The sequence below is a fragment of the Sus scrofa genome, chromosome X (genome assembly GCF_000003025.6).
Source record: "Sus scrofa isolate TJ Tabasco breed Duroc chromosome X, Sscrofa11.1, whole genome shotgun sequence".
NCBI lineage: Eukaryota > Metazoa > Chordata > Mammalia > Artiodactyla > Suidae > Sus > Sus scrofa.
This window is the reverse complement of record NC_010461.5, coordinates 31,355,795-31,368,635: the sequence shown is the minus strand read 5'-3', so window position 1 is coordinate 31,368,635 and position 12,841 is coordinate 31,355,795. Positions and strand designations below refer to the sequence as shown.

The window sequence follows — 12,841 nt, the reverse complement described above, 5'->3', positions numbered from 1 at the left end:
AATATTAGAAAATGAATACAAAAATACAATATCTTCTAAAATTGCACCCCAAAAAATCAAATACCTGGGAATGCACCTGACCAAGGAGGGGAAAAACATATATGCTGAGAACCACAAAACATTAATCAAGGAAATTAAAGAGGATTCAAAGAAGTAGAAAGATACTCCATGTTCCTGGGTTGGAAAAATTAATATTGTAAAAATGGCCAGACTGCCCAAAGCAGTCTATAGATTCAATGCGATCCCTTTCAAATTACCCAGGACATTTTTCACAAAACTAGAACAAACAATCCAAACATTTATATGGAACCACAAAAGACCCAGAATCGCCAAAGCAATTCTGAATAACAAAAACCAAGCAGGATGCATATCTCTTCCAGACTTCAGGCAATACTACAAAGCTGCAGTCATCAAGACAGTGTGGTATTGGTACCAAAACAGACAGACAGACCAATGGAACAGAATAGAGAACCCAGAAATACACCCTGACACCTATGGTCAATTAATCTTCAACAAAGGAGGGAAGAATATAAGACGGGAAAAAGACAGTCTTTTCAACAAATGTTATTGGGGACACTGGACAGCTGCATGCCAATCAATGAAACTGGAACATACCCTCACACCACGCATAAAAATAAACTCAAAATGGTTGAAAGACTTAAATATAAGACAAGGCACCATCAATCTCCTGGAAGAGAACATGGGCAAAACATTCTCTGGCATCAACGTTATGAATATTTTCTCAGGTCAGTCTCCCAAGGCAACAGACATAAAAGCAAAAATAAACCAATGGGACCTAATCAAACTGACAAGCTTTTGCACAGCAAAGGAAACCAAAAAGAAAACAAAAAGACAACTTACGGAATGAGAGAAAATAATTTCAAACGATGCAACTGACAAGGGTTTCATCTCTAAAATATACCAACAACATATATAACTCAACAGCAAAAAAGTCAACCACCCAAAGGAGAAATGAGCGAAATACCTGAATACACATTTCACCAAAGAAAATATAAAGATGGCTAAAAGTCACATGAAAAAATGCTCAACATCACTGATTATTAGAGAAATGCACATCAAAACTACCTCTCATAGATACCACCTCACACCAGTAAGAACGGTCATCATTAACAAGTCTACTAATAACAAATGCTGGAGAGGGTATGGAGAAAAGGGAACCCTCCTGCACTGTTGGTGGGAATGTAAGCTGGTACAGCCACTATGGAGAACAGTATGGAGGTACCTTAGAAAACTGCACATACAACTACCATTGGACCCAGCAATCCCACTCCTGGGCATGTATCCAGAGAAAACTTTCCTTGAAAAAGACACATGTACCCACATGTTCATTGCAGCACTATTCACAATAGCCAAGACATGGAAATAACCTAAATGTCCATCGACAGATGAATGGATTCAGAAGAAGTGGTACATATACACAATGGAATACTACTCGGCCATGAAAAAGAACAAACTAATGCCATTTGCAGCAACATGGATGGAACTAGAGACTCTCATACTAAGTGAAGTAAGTCAGAAAGAAGAAGACATATACCCTATGATATCGCTTATATCTGGAATCTAATATATGGCACAAATGAAACTTTCCACAGAAAAGAAAATCATTAACATGGAGAACAGACTTGTGGTTGCCAAAGGGGAGGGGGAGGGAGTGGGGTGGATTGGGAGCTTGGGGTTAATAGATGCAAACTATTGCCTTCAGAATGGATAAGCAATGAGATCCTGCTGTATAGCACTGGGAACTATATCTAGTCACTTACGATGGAACATGATAATGTGAGAAAAAAGAATGTACACATGTATGTGTAACTGGGTCATTTTGCTGTACAGTAGAAAACTGACAGAACACTGTAAAGCAGATATAATGGAAAAAATAAAAATCATTATTAAAAAAAATCACAGTACCTGTAGTTCCCGCCATGATGCAATAGGTTAAGAATCCAACTGCATTAGCTCAGGTGGCTGTGTAGGTGTGGATTTGATTTCCAGCCCAGCACGGTGGGATTAAAGATCTTCCATATGCCATGGGTATGGCCACTAAAAATAAATAAATAAAACACAGTATAGTATGACTTGCCTTTAAACTCCAGATAAAATAAGCATTTATATGACTGAATAAAACAAATTCTACAAACTGGATTGGTAACCGTTTATGTGATTGAACCTAACCATTTGTTATTACTTCCCTTTTTTGGGTAAAAATCTTTACACTGTGATAAATGAAAAATTACATCAGTAAATACTGTACAAATCCTATGGCTAATCTTAAATATATAATTCTTTCAAAATATTGCTTTTTATTTTATTTTTTGTTTTGTTTTTCTTTGTTCAGTGAGCACTGTTTTATTTTTTTATTATTTTTTTTTATTTTCCCACTATACAACAAAGGGGTCAGGTTATCCTTAGATGTATACATTACAATTACATTTTTCCCCCACCCTTTCTTCTGTTGCAACATGAGTATCTAGACATAGTTCTCAATGCTATTCAGCAGGATCTCCTTGTAAATCTATTCTAAGTTGTGTCTGATAAGCCCAAGCTCCCGATCCCTCCCACTCCCTCCCCCTCCCATCAGGCAGCCACAAGTCTCTTCTCCAAGTCCATGATTTTCTTTTCTGAGGAGATGTTGCTTTTTAAACTGCACATTTCTAATGTGTAAGGACATTATTGCACTAAAGTAATTTTTATAAGGAATGCCTGTTATTTTTGTAGCAAAATCAACATATTTTAAGAAATTTGAATTTATGTTAGTATTAACACTTTTTTTCTATGTCATTTTTTAAAGCATGTAGAAAAACTGAAATAATTATACAGGGAATATACATACACCTATCACTTATTCTACCATTAACATTTACCATATTTGCTTGCCATTCGCATCCATCCATGAGCTGATCTTACTCTGAAAACACCCCTCATTCTAGGAAGGACTTTTTATTAACTTTAAAGGAAGCATGAGGAAACAGAGATCCCCAAAACTGATGTTGCTCAAATTTAGGTTGATTTTGGCAATGAAAGTGTAAAAAATATTCAGGTCTCAGGTGAACAGCTGGATTGTATAAATAATTCTTATAATTGTGATGACCTTCATGTAAACATGAGGTCAAAGATTTATTTGAGTAACTTCCTAATGGGTGAACCAGTACAATACTGAGACCCACTTAAAGGAGAAATTGAGCAGCTATGCAGAATATAATAAAGGAAGATACAAAACTGCTAGATTATATACACAATTGGTTACTGACTTACAGGGTTATAAACTCTAATTTCTGGGTTATTTTTTCTACAAATTATTTGCACCTATACCAAATGAAAATCTATAATTTAACATGTAACCTTGTCATGCCTGGGAACCTTAATCAATAGTAAAAAGTGAATCAAATTTCACTCTCCTAAATAATCTTTAGGTGGACCTGTGACTCCTATGATATCGAAAGGACATTAACCCTCACCCCATACACAGCCTTTTCCTTTTTCCTCAGATAATTCACACATACATATATACACACCAGATAAAATGCATGTTAAGTACCTTGCAAAGCTTTAAAGTATGAGTTGAAACAAGTAGATACGTGCAGTTATTTAATATATATGGCGTTTAGAAACACAAAATGAATATGTGGTAGTAGACAGAATTCAAATATAGATTTTGAAATTCCCTATGTATACAGCTCTCTATAATCTCTTCCACTTGAGTGTCTGTGCAGGACTTAGAAATATGATGAGATCTCCCTACTTGATTAGGTTACCTGGTTATCACAGAGGTAGTGATTCTTCAGATGTAATTAAGGCTCCTAATAAACTGTCTTAGAGTTAATTAAGTGAGGTTATCCTGGCTGAGCTTGACTTAATCAGGGAGGCCACTAAAAGACGATCCAGGTTATTCTTAACAAGAGGAATTCAGAGCCAGAGAGATTCAAAATGAGAGAGTCTTCTGCTGGTTTTCAACAAGCTAATACCATGTTGTGAACACACTGTGGAGGTGGCCCATATGGCAAAGACCTGAGGGCAAATTCTAGCTGCTGAGCATGGTCTCCAGCTGACAATCAGCAAGAAAATGGGGACTCTGGCCTCCAACAACATGGAACTGGATTTTGCCAACGACCTCAGTAAGTTTGGAAATGGATTCCTCCCTAGTCATGCTTCTAAATATTGCATTCCAGACAATGCCTTAATTTCAGTCTTGAGAAACCCTGAGCAGAGGACCCAGTTAAAATACATCTGGACACCTGACCTACATAAGTTGTAAGACAATACATGTATGTTGTTTTAAGTTGGTAAAATTCTGGTAATTTGTTACACAGCAATAGACTAATACTCTAGAGATGTTATGGGCTACGATTTCTCAATAAAGCCTATTACTTTTATAACTCTACCAGGGTAGTATTTCTCAACACATAACAAAATAAAAATACTCCAAACAGTGATTGCTCAGCATTTCCAAGTACTTGCTAAAATTACAAATCAACCAGAATGCCAGATTATTCTTTCATCTTGATGCTTTCAATGAATCATACTCTCAAATTAACCCTGGGTTTAAACTTTTAATTAAATAAATTTGCTCTCACATATAGAAGAAAGAAAAATGTATTTCAAGTTGTGCTTAAGTTATTAAGGTAATTAGCTAATTCTTGAGAAAGATAAGGTTTATTTTTTAATGACAATTGCTGTGAGTTGAGTCCTGTGGAAAGCAGATACTGAGATGGATTTTACCCTGTAGGAGTTTAGTAGAGTTTAGACTCAAGACATGTGTAAGGAAAGGGAAAGAAGCAAAATTGGATAGAAGAATAAGGCAGGCTACAATGCGGTCCCAAAGACAACTTTGACTACCCTTGAGTACCTCTGCTGCTAGAATATACCTTTAGAATTGTCTGGAGTGGGGCTGATATGGCCAGGAATTTACACCCTTATATTGACCTAATATTTGATGTAGATCAATCTGGAAAGGGATGCAACTTTAAAGTTTTTTTATCTGCAGGTGAGGCAATTCCTTAAGGGACTGATAGCCAAAGACACTCTTTCCACAGTTCTTTCATCATCGAGGGCATTAAGATGACTGAAGAGGTATCTGAGTGCATACTGCAATGTTCCCCACATCTATACTACTCAGCCATAAGCTACTACTAGTTTTATGTCAGTAACTCTGAATGCATTCATCCTTCCCCAAAATTTAGTTCATCACAAAAATTTTATACTGAGTTAGGAATTGTATCCTACCATTTATCCTTATATAGCAATAGTGATTTCTAAAAGGTAGGTCAGAGATTATCCCTTAAAGTAACAACATTATTGTAGCCCTATTAGATACTGTTTATCTTGAGACAATGAAAATACTATGTCAGAGATCAATAATTCAACATTTTTTTTTTAGGATCTGCCTTTTTAAATCTCCAGGGTCTGATATCTAGGATAAAAAGGAGTAATCATGGAACTGATTAGTTTTATCATGCACTTCAGGATCCGGGTGTGGGGGGGAAGTACATGAACTCATTCAGACACTATAGTTATTGATGCTTTTTGATGTGTTTTGTATCAAATAGTGAAAATTATCTTTCTTCCTACTACCTCATATTAACACTGCTTCTAGTCATTATCAGTCAAAACAATCAGTGAAGAAAGGCTACTGATAAACTGGACTTACTTCAGTGAAACTGTGCAATATGCTTTAAATGCATACTAACTGGCTGCTGAGCCACCGAAACGGAGTTAATTCATACAATTTAAGGTCAAGCTTTATGCTTTAAAGAACAGGATCTCAAAACTGCTTGGTAGTTTTTCCAAATGTGAGCCTTCTTTGGTCTATTCAAATGTATCAGAAGTGACTTTATTACTACTGTCACTTTTGATAATACCCTCAGAAAGTTCCAACTACTGGTATTTTATGCAATTCTCATCTTTTAAATAAGAAATCAGAAAATAAAATTATTGACCTGCAAACAAGCACACAGTGCACCCCTATTGTTACATTCTTTCTTTCCTAAAAAGGGACTTGTAATAGTAACTTCGAACTTCCTATTCCCTATAATCATCTTAATACTCGATGATTTTATTTTTTAGACATCTATTTTCATTTAAAAACTTTTTAAAAACGAGAAAAAACCAAAATTACCCAACAAATAAACAAACCTGCTCGGTGATTCCAGAGGGACTAAAATATATTTTTATCTTGTTTACTTTTACTTATTTAATCCAATTTATAACTCACAGGGACTGTCAATATAGGGCTGGCATTTCAGTTCCTGACACTGTTGTAACTGGTAGCACTATTATTGCTGTGCAAAAGGTGACTCATTTATGTTCCCCAGAGCCCTCTGTCCCCCTTTTGTCTTCTCTTCCTATTTATCTGCTCATTACACACATATGATTCAGGGTTTCACAGAAGAATTCATTTGTCTTTGCCAAAGCAGAGAAACACATTTTTATCCCAGCAAAAGCCTCATAAACCTTTCAGGGATCTTTTCCTTTATTTTTTTCTAGCGACGCTATACTAAATACACACTCACATCTGATTTACAGATTTTCTGTGAATGCCTTCCTCTCCTAAATGCTGATACCTGCTTTCTTAGTGTAGGGTGTATCCTTTTGATATTAGTCCCCATTCGAGAAAGGAACTGTAGTTACACATTCTGACTGTGATGTGCAGAGGAATGTTGCTTTGCTATCATCATTAAAGTAGTCATCACAAGAAACTGTTCTGGTTTCCAAATGATACTCCCCATGAAAACCTCATTCATGTAACTTCTACTGTGTGCTCACTCTCCTGCCCCATTAACCTCCATTTTGTTTAGACACAGAAAATATCTTTGGCCTCCATAGGGTACATTGGCTATTTTCAATAGTTCTCTCTCAAATAGATAGAATGCACTCCCTAAAATATGTTATTTCTATCTTTTGCCTTAAAGTGTAGAAGTTAACATGTAGACACAAAAAGAACACTGAGTAGTAAGTCAGGTGTCCCACATTTTATTAACTGTGTGGTTTTCAGCAGATTCTTTTTTTTTTTTTTTTTTTTTTTTTAGAGCTGCACCCGCCAACATACGGAAGTTCCCAGGCTGGGGGTTGAATCGGAGCTGTGGCCGCCAGCCTACAGCTACACCACAGCTCGCAGCAATGCTGGATCCTTAACCCACTGAGCAAGGCCAGGGATCAAACAGCATCCTCATGGATACTAGTCAGGTTCATTTCCACTGAGCTGCAGCAGGAACTCCATGAAGCCTCCCTTAAGTACTCTAACTTTGAAACTTTGCTGAAAATCATGTTATCTTTGACACTGTATTTGCTATATACTCAGTAATAATACATATGGAATATTTCTATTTTTAAAATACTATATATAGTTTCACTTTGGAACTGACATTCAGAATCAGTTTATGACACACATATACATATATAAACACACACACACACACACTTCAAGACTTGACAGTCCTAACTTATTTCTGAAACAGTCAAGAGGCTACATTATTTAAATATGTCTATAAAATATTATGGAAACAACTTGTTGAAATTCTAAAACATCAACTTGGAGTTGGGAAGTGTATTTAAAGATAGAGTTCCTATAGTTCTTATCCTATAGGCATTTATAGTTTGGGGGGTAAAATTTAAAATAACATTAATTACACAGCAGAATGTGACAATCTATATTGGAAGAGGTACAAACTGCTATTAATAGCTGAGACGCAAAAGGAATAGGGTTCTTAGAGGAGATAAAACATGAATTAGACACTGAAGGGTGAAAGACTGATGAAAGGGGACACATGTGAGACAGAACCAACAGTGTTGTACACAGAAGCAAGAAATGTATGGGGTGATTTTGTCAAAGTGAGAAGAGTTCTCTTTGGGTGTCTGTACAGAAGAGTAGTGGGAGACAATTTAGTTCAAATGCAGTCATATTATGCAAAAGCTCAACTGGCAGACTATAATGCACATATTTGATTTTTTGGTGTTATTGGCTGTGGGGAGATAATTAAAAGATGTTTGAACAGGAGAGCAATTAAAGCAATTGTGCATTAGCGAATTTTAATATGGCTCTAACATGAGGATATTATCAATGTAAGAAAATCATACCAAATAGAGATTTCATCTTAAGGTCATTAAAGGCAATAGATAATAAGGCATCAATCAGTCAAACCTGTCTCTACATTTCTGAGCCAGGTTAGTTGAAAAGTGCTGGTACCATTAATAAAGACTGGAAACAGAGAAGCAAATGATTTTGTTTCTATTCATTAGTTTGTTCACATAATTGTTGGTGAGATATTATCCAGAAGAACATATCTGGCAGGCTTGAGCTCAAACAACAAATGATGACTAAAGTTTTACATTGAGAGTTATATGCATGTATATCATTGTAGCTTGAATCTTTATTGCCCGTTCCATGTGAAACTGATTTAAAACCCCCAAAACCTAGGCAACATTTTCCAAGGTGCATCCTGAATTCTTCCAAACCTCAGATGCTGCAGCCTTACTGGCATGGTCTCAGTGCCAAATACAACAGGTAACATGTTAACCTATTGTCTTACTACTATTTTTTTTAATTACCAAATACCAAGGCAAAAATATTAGTTCCTCATGGCTTCCACCTAACTTCTGCTCAGCCAACTGAATAGTTTAGGATCCATCACATTCAACACTCCATCAGGTGTGTCTCTTTGTACTGCAATTGTCAAGAGACCCAAATCAGACTGGATTAAATAACAAAGTGGATTTTTAGCTCACATTAATGTAAACTCAAGAAGCAGCTTCAGCCATAATTAGATTTAGAATAAAAATGAAGTCATTAAGACAGAGTCTCTTGGAGTTCCTGTCATGGCTCAGCGGGTTAAGAACCCGACTAGTATCCATGAGGATGCAGGTTCGATCCCCGGCCTCACTCAGTGGGTTAAGAATCTGGCTTTGCCACAAGCTGAGATAAATGGAGCTGCAGTGTAGGTCGAAGACCATGGCTTGGATCCCGTGTTGTTGTGGCTGTGGGTAGGCTGGCAGCTGCAGCTCCAATTAGACCCCTAGGCTGGGAACTTCCATATGCCACAGGTATGGCCCTAAAAAGAAAAAAAAAAAAAATGAGTCTCTTTTCGACTCTTGCTCTGTGTAAGCTCCATTTCAAAGTTACACATGGCTGCCTGGCAGCTCGTTTCTTCCTTTATGGGACATTTTACTACACCTGTTCCATCATTTTAGCTTCAAGTAGATGGGTAAAGCATTCTAAGAATGTAAATGTTGGATATGGTATGTTATAGGTTCCCATAATGGAGGAAGCCCCCCTCCCTGCGAATGAGGCTGTTTGCAGCTGGACAGCAAGAGACAATTGTCTATGGGAAACAACTGCCTGCAAATATTAACCACCTATAAAGATTAACTGTCCCCTGTATGTCAATTCCTGTTGTTGCACTTACCTGGCTGTGAGAGTCAAAACTCAACCATCTTCTCTCATTGTTATAATTTTTCCCTTCCCCTATAATTTTCCCTGCCACAATCATTCAATCATGGGACTCAACCCCCTTCCCCAAATTGTGTAGCATTCCTTTCATTGTCCCTGCTAGAAGTTCCCACCATGACCCTTTATAAGACTAAATTCCCCTCACAGTGCTGATGCTATCTTAAGCTCAGCCTACACATCATTTATGGATGCCTTAATAAATCTCTCTTGCTTTACTCACTTGGCCTCATGTGTTCCTCCTTTGGCCAACCTAACAGTATGGAAAAGTGAGTGTGGCCACAGGAGGAAATGAGAAGCAGGCTTTAAAGGAAAAAGTTTATTATGCTCACAGATCCCAAAGGGGAGTCACTGCATACTATGCAGGGCTACCGAGGGAGCTCCAGGTTTTGCTCAGGTGGCAGAGACAGGAGCATTAAAGGCCAGAGCCTTTTAATGGAGTTTCTGAAGGAAAAGCAAAAGGGCAGAGAAAATTGTTTACAACTGGCTAGTTTGAATAACTATGGCAGGATTTGGGCTATAAGGGTGTTCTCTAGTTATCTGTACCTGGCCATACAATGATTTAGGGCACAGAGAATACGAACTCGTGCATGGGAGTCATATAAGAAGATGGTTGCAGCTATAGACTCCGGATTGGTTGCTTTGTATAGAAAAGACATACAAAGACATTTTGGCTGGAGCACTTTGCTATCTCCAAGAAAGGGCTAAACCTGGAAAGGGGAGTCACTCTCCAGCCAGCAAGATCAAAACGTCATAAAATACAGAAAATAAAATCATAATTGATGCATTAGAAACATTCCTTTTTTTCCTAACACTTCCTATAAAAATCCTGAGATTTACTCCATTTGTTTTTACCTTTATCACTGCTTACAAAATAACTTCTTTGGAGGGTATATAAGGTATTGCCAACCTAATTAAAGAGGTAAACTGAGGCAAGCTCACATTACCTGAAAGTGAGGTTTTTTGCGGGAGAGCAGAAGAATTGCAACCCCAGAACACCCGACGTAGCAGCTAAGAAGCCATCTCTCTGGAGGGCTTGGAAGACGGCGTATGCAGGCACCGTAGGCTGTATTTATGCGTGAGGAGCACAAGGAGCGGGAATTCCAGCAGCTGGTAAGTTCAGTAAGCTGTAAGTTCATTGGCTTGAGAATGAGGAGATTCATGGTAGATGTTCATTGGTCAGGGGATAAGTCTCCGTCTTCTGTAAAGGGGGCATTTACAGGAAGCCAGTCTTTCAGGTCTTAAGGACCAGTCTTCTGATTGCGCATGCGTGAGACTCACCAGTTACGATTCTCTGGTCTTTTTTTCTTTTCTTTTCTTTTTTTTTCCTCCTATTTTTGACTGCCCCGCAGCATAGGGAGCTCTCGGGGCAGGGGTCAGATCCGAGCCAGTCTTGGCCTAAACTGAAGCTGCGGCAATACGGTATCCTTAACCCACTGTGCTGGGTCGGGGATCTAACCCATGTTCCAGCATTCCCAAGACGCTGCCAATTCCATTGTGCCACAGCGGGAGCTCCTCCCCCGGTCTGTTTTTAGATGGAAAGCCTTTCAGGACACTTATTTGAGATTTCAAAGAAAGGTCAAGCTCCAATAAAAGCAAAGTTTTTAAATAGGACCTGTGACGTGATGTTAGCATCATGGTGTCATCAAATGTCCAGCTTTTTGCCCCCTCCATTTTAACAACTAAAAATTGACAACCAGCCATGAACAAAAGTGCCTCTGTGGGAGGTGTGGGGTCCAAGAACTTGTAGCAAGATACCCAGGGCGGGGGGAGTCTTACCCCACCTGTGCAGTCAGGTAATAGGGAGACAGACCTCGACAGAGGTTGTGCAACTGTCAGGAGACAGTGAACCGGCTTCAGCCCCTCTGGGCTGTGATCCCGGAGTACCTTGAGGGCACTGACCCATGGACAATGAGAGAGCCTTTGTAGAAGTCCTGGTTTCCTGATGAGAGATCCCAACATGTCATTAGGAAAGACCGAGTTTGAAAGGCTTAGAGAAGGTAAAAGGAACTTCGCCAGCACTACCCTCCCCCAAGGTGGCATAGGGTGGTTGAACTTGCAGCTGTGAGGTCTGGGGGGGGTGCCCAGCTTCCCCAGCTATGTGCCATACTGCTGGAGAAACACAATTCTCTCTTGCAGAGCCCAGGATATTGAGGCAGGATCCCCATGACTCAGGGGTAGGGGAGATGGGAAAATAGATAAGAATATCTGAGGACATTCAAGGGACCCACTTCCTGCTGACTGAATTCTGAACTTCAGCGGGAAGCCCACCCCTCAGCCTCTTCAATCCAACCTGATTCATGAGACAAGGAACGGAACCAAGCCCTTCAAAGGCAGTTTAAAAGCCACAGACTTACTAACTGCTCCAAAAAATTCCTGTTTCTCTTTGCTGATTTTTTTTTTTCAGATCCTGTTGCTTCATCCTCTTTAGCAGCATCCTGAGTAATGATCCCTTCCTTTCTACACCCATTGCACCTGTCCTGATCACCTTAGCTTGGGCAGTTTTGTTTACCTAAAGTACACTACTCTCTTATAGCTGCCCAGCTGCATACATTTCATCTTTCAAAACTCTGCTCAAATTCTTCTTCCAGCAGAAAGTTTTTAAGATGTCAGATGTTTTCCATCTGAATTAACTTCATTTTCTTTGCAAGTTCTCCCTCTACAAGCTTTATACCATTGTAGTTCTTGTCACACTGTGCCTCATTATCACTTGGGGATAAATGTTTCCCTCACTTTATTTCTGAGCCCTTAGAAGACAGGAACTTAATCATCTTTGTATCCACCACATTGTCTACTGCTATTCCTTATGCATAGTATTCATTAATTGTCTTTTTATTTGAAGTGAATTTAGCATTTGCATCAAAAGCCCTGAGTAGAAGAGGCAGTCAGTCCTGGAATCTGTCTCCCTATTATTAGTTCAGTGCTTTTTCTACTTACCGTACATTTGGGACCAGTAAAAACAGTTTCTGAGACATTACCATGGATTTAAATATGTTTATCAAAAGAACTACTCATGCAACTGGAGATTATCATACTAAGTGAAGTAAGTCAGAAAGAGAAAGACAAATACCATATGATATCACTTATATGTGGAATCTAAAATATGTTACAAATGAACCTATCTATGAAACAGAAACTGACACAAAAAGAACAAACTTGTGGTTGCTAAGGGGGAGGGAGGGGAATGGACTAGGAGTTCGGGGTTAGTAGATGCAAAATATGACATTTAGAAAAGTTAAGGAGGAGTTCCTGTCATGGCTCAGTGGTTAACGAATCCGACTAGGAACCATGAGGTTTCAGGTTCGATCCCTGGCCTCACTCAGTGGGTTAAGGATCTGGTGATGCCGTGAGCTGTGGTGTAGGTCGCAGATGTGGCTTGGATCCTGC

The 12,841-nt window shown here is 38.7% G+C and overlaps 1 protein-coding gene across 3 annotated transcripts in view; it reads right to left on the bottom strand.

Moving 5' to 3' along the window:
• LOC100623332 (melanoma-associated antigen B16-like) overlaps positions 1 to 10,844 on the bottom strand; it is a 363,390-nt gene extending 352,546 nt beyond the window's left edge. Inside the window, exons 1-2 of one of the 3 annotated variants that reach the window (XR_002340724.1) lie at positions 10,402 to 10,832; positions 1,927 to 2,058 (exon numbers count right to left, since the gene is read on the bottom strand). The gene's annotated coding sequence lies outside the window, so the exon portion shown is untranslated. Of the gene's footprint in view, positions 1 to 1,926; positions 2,059 to 10,401 lie in introns of all 3 variants that reach the window. The other 2 variants (XM_021080265.1, XM_021080266.1) reach the window with 2 other exon arrangements.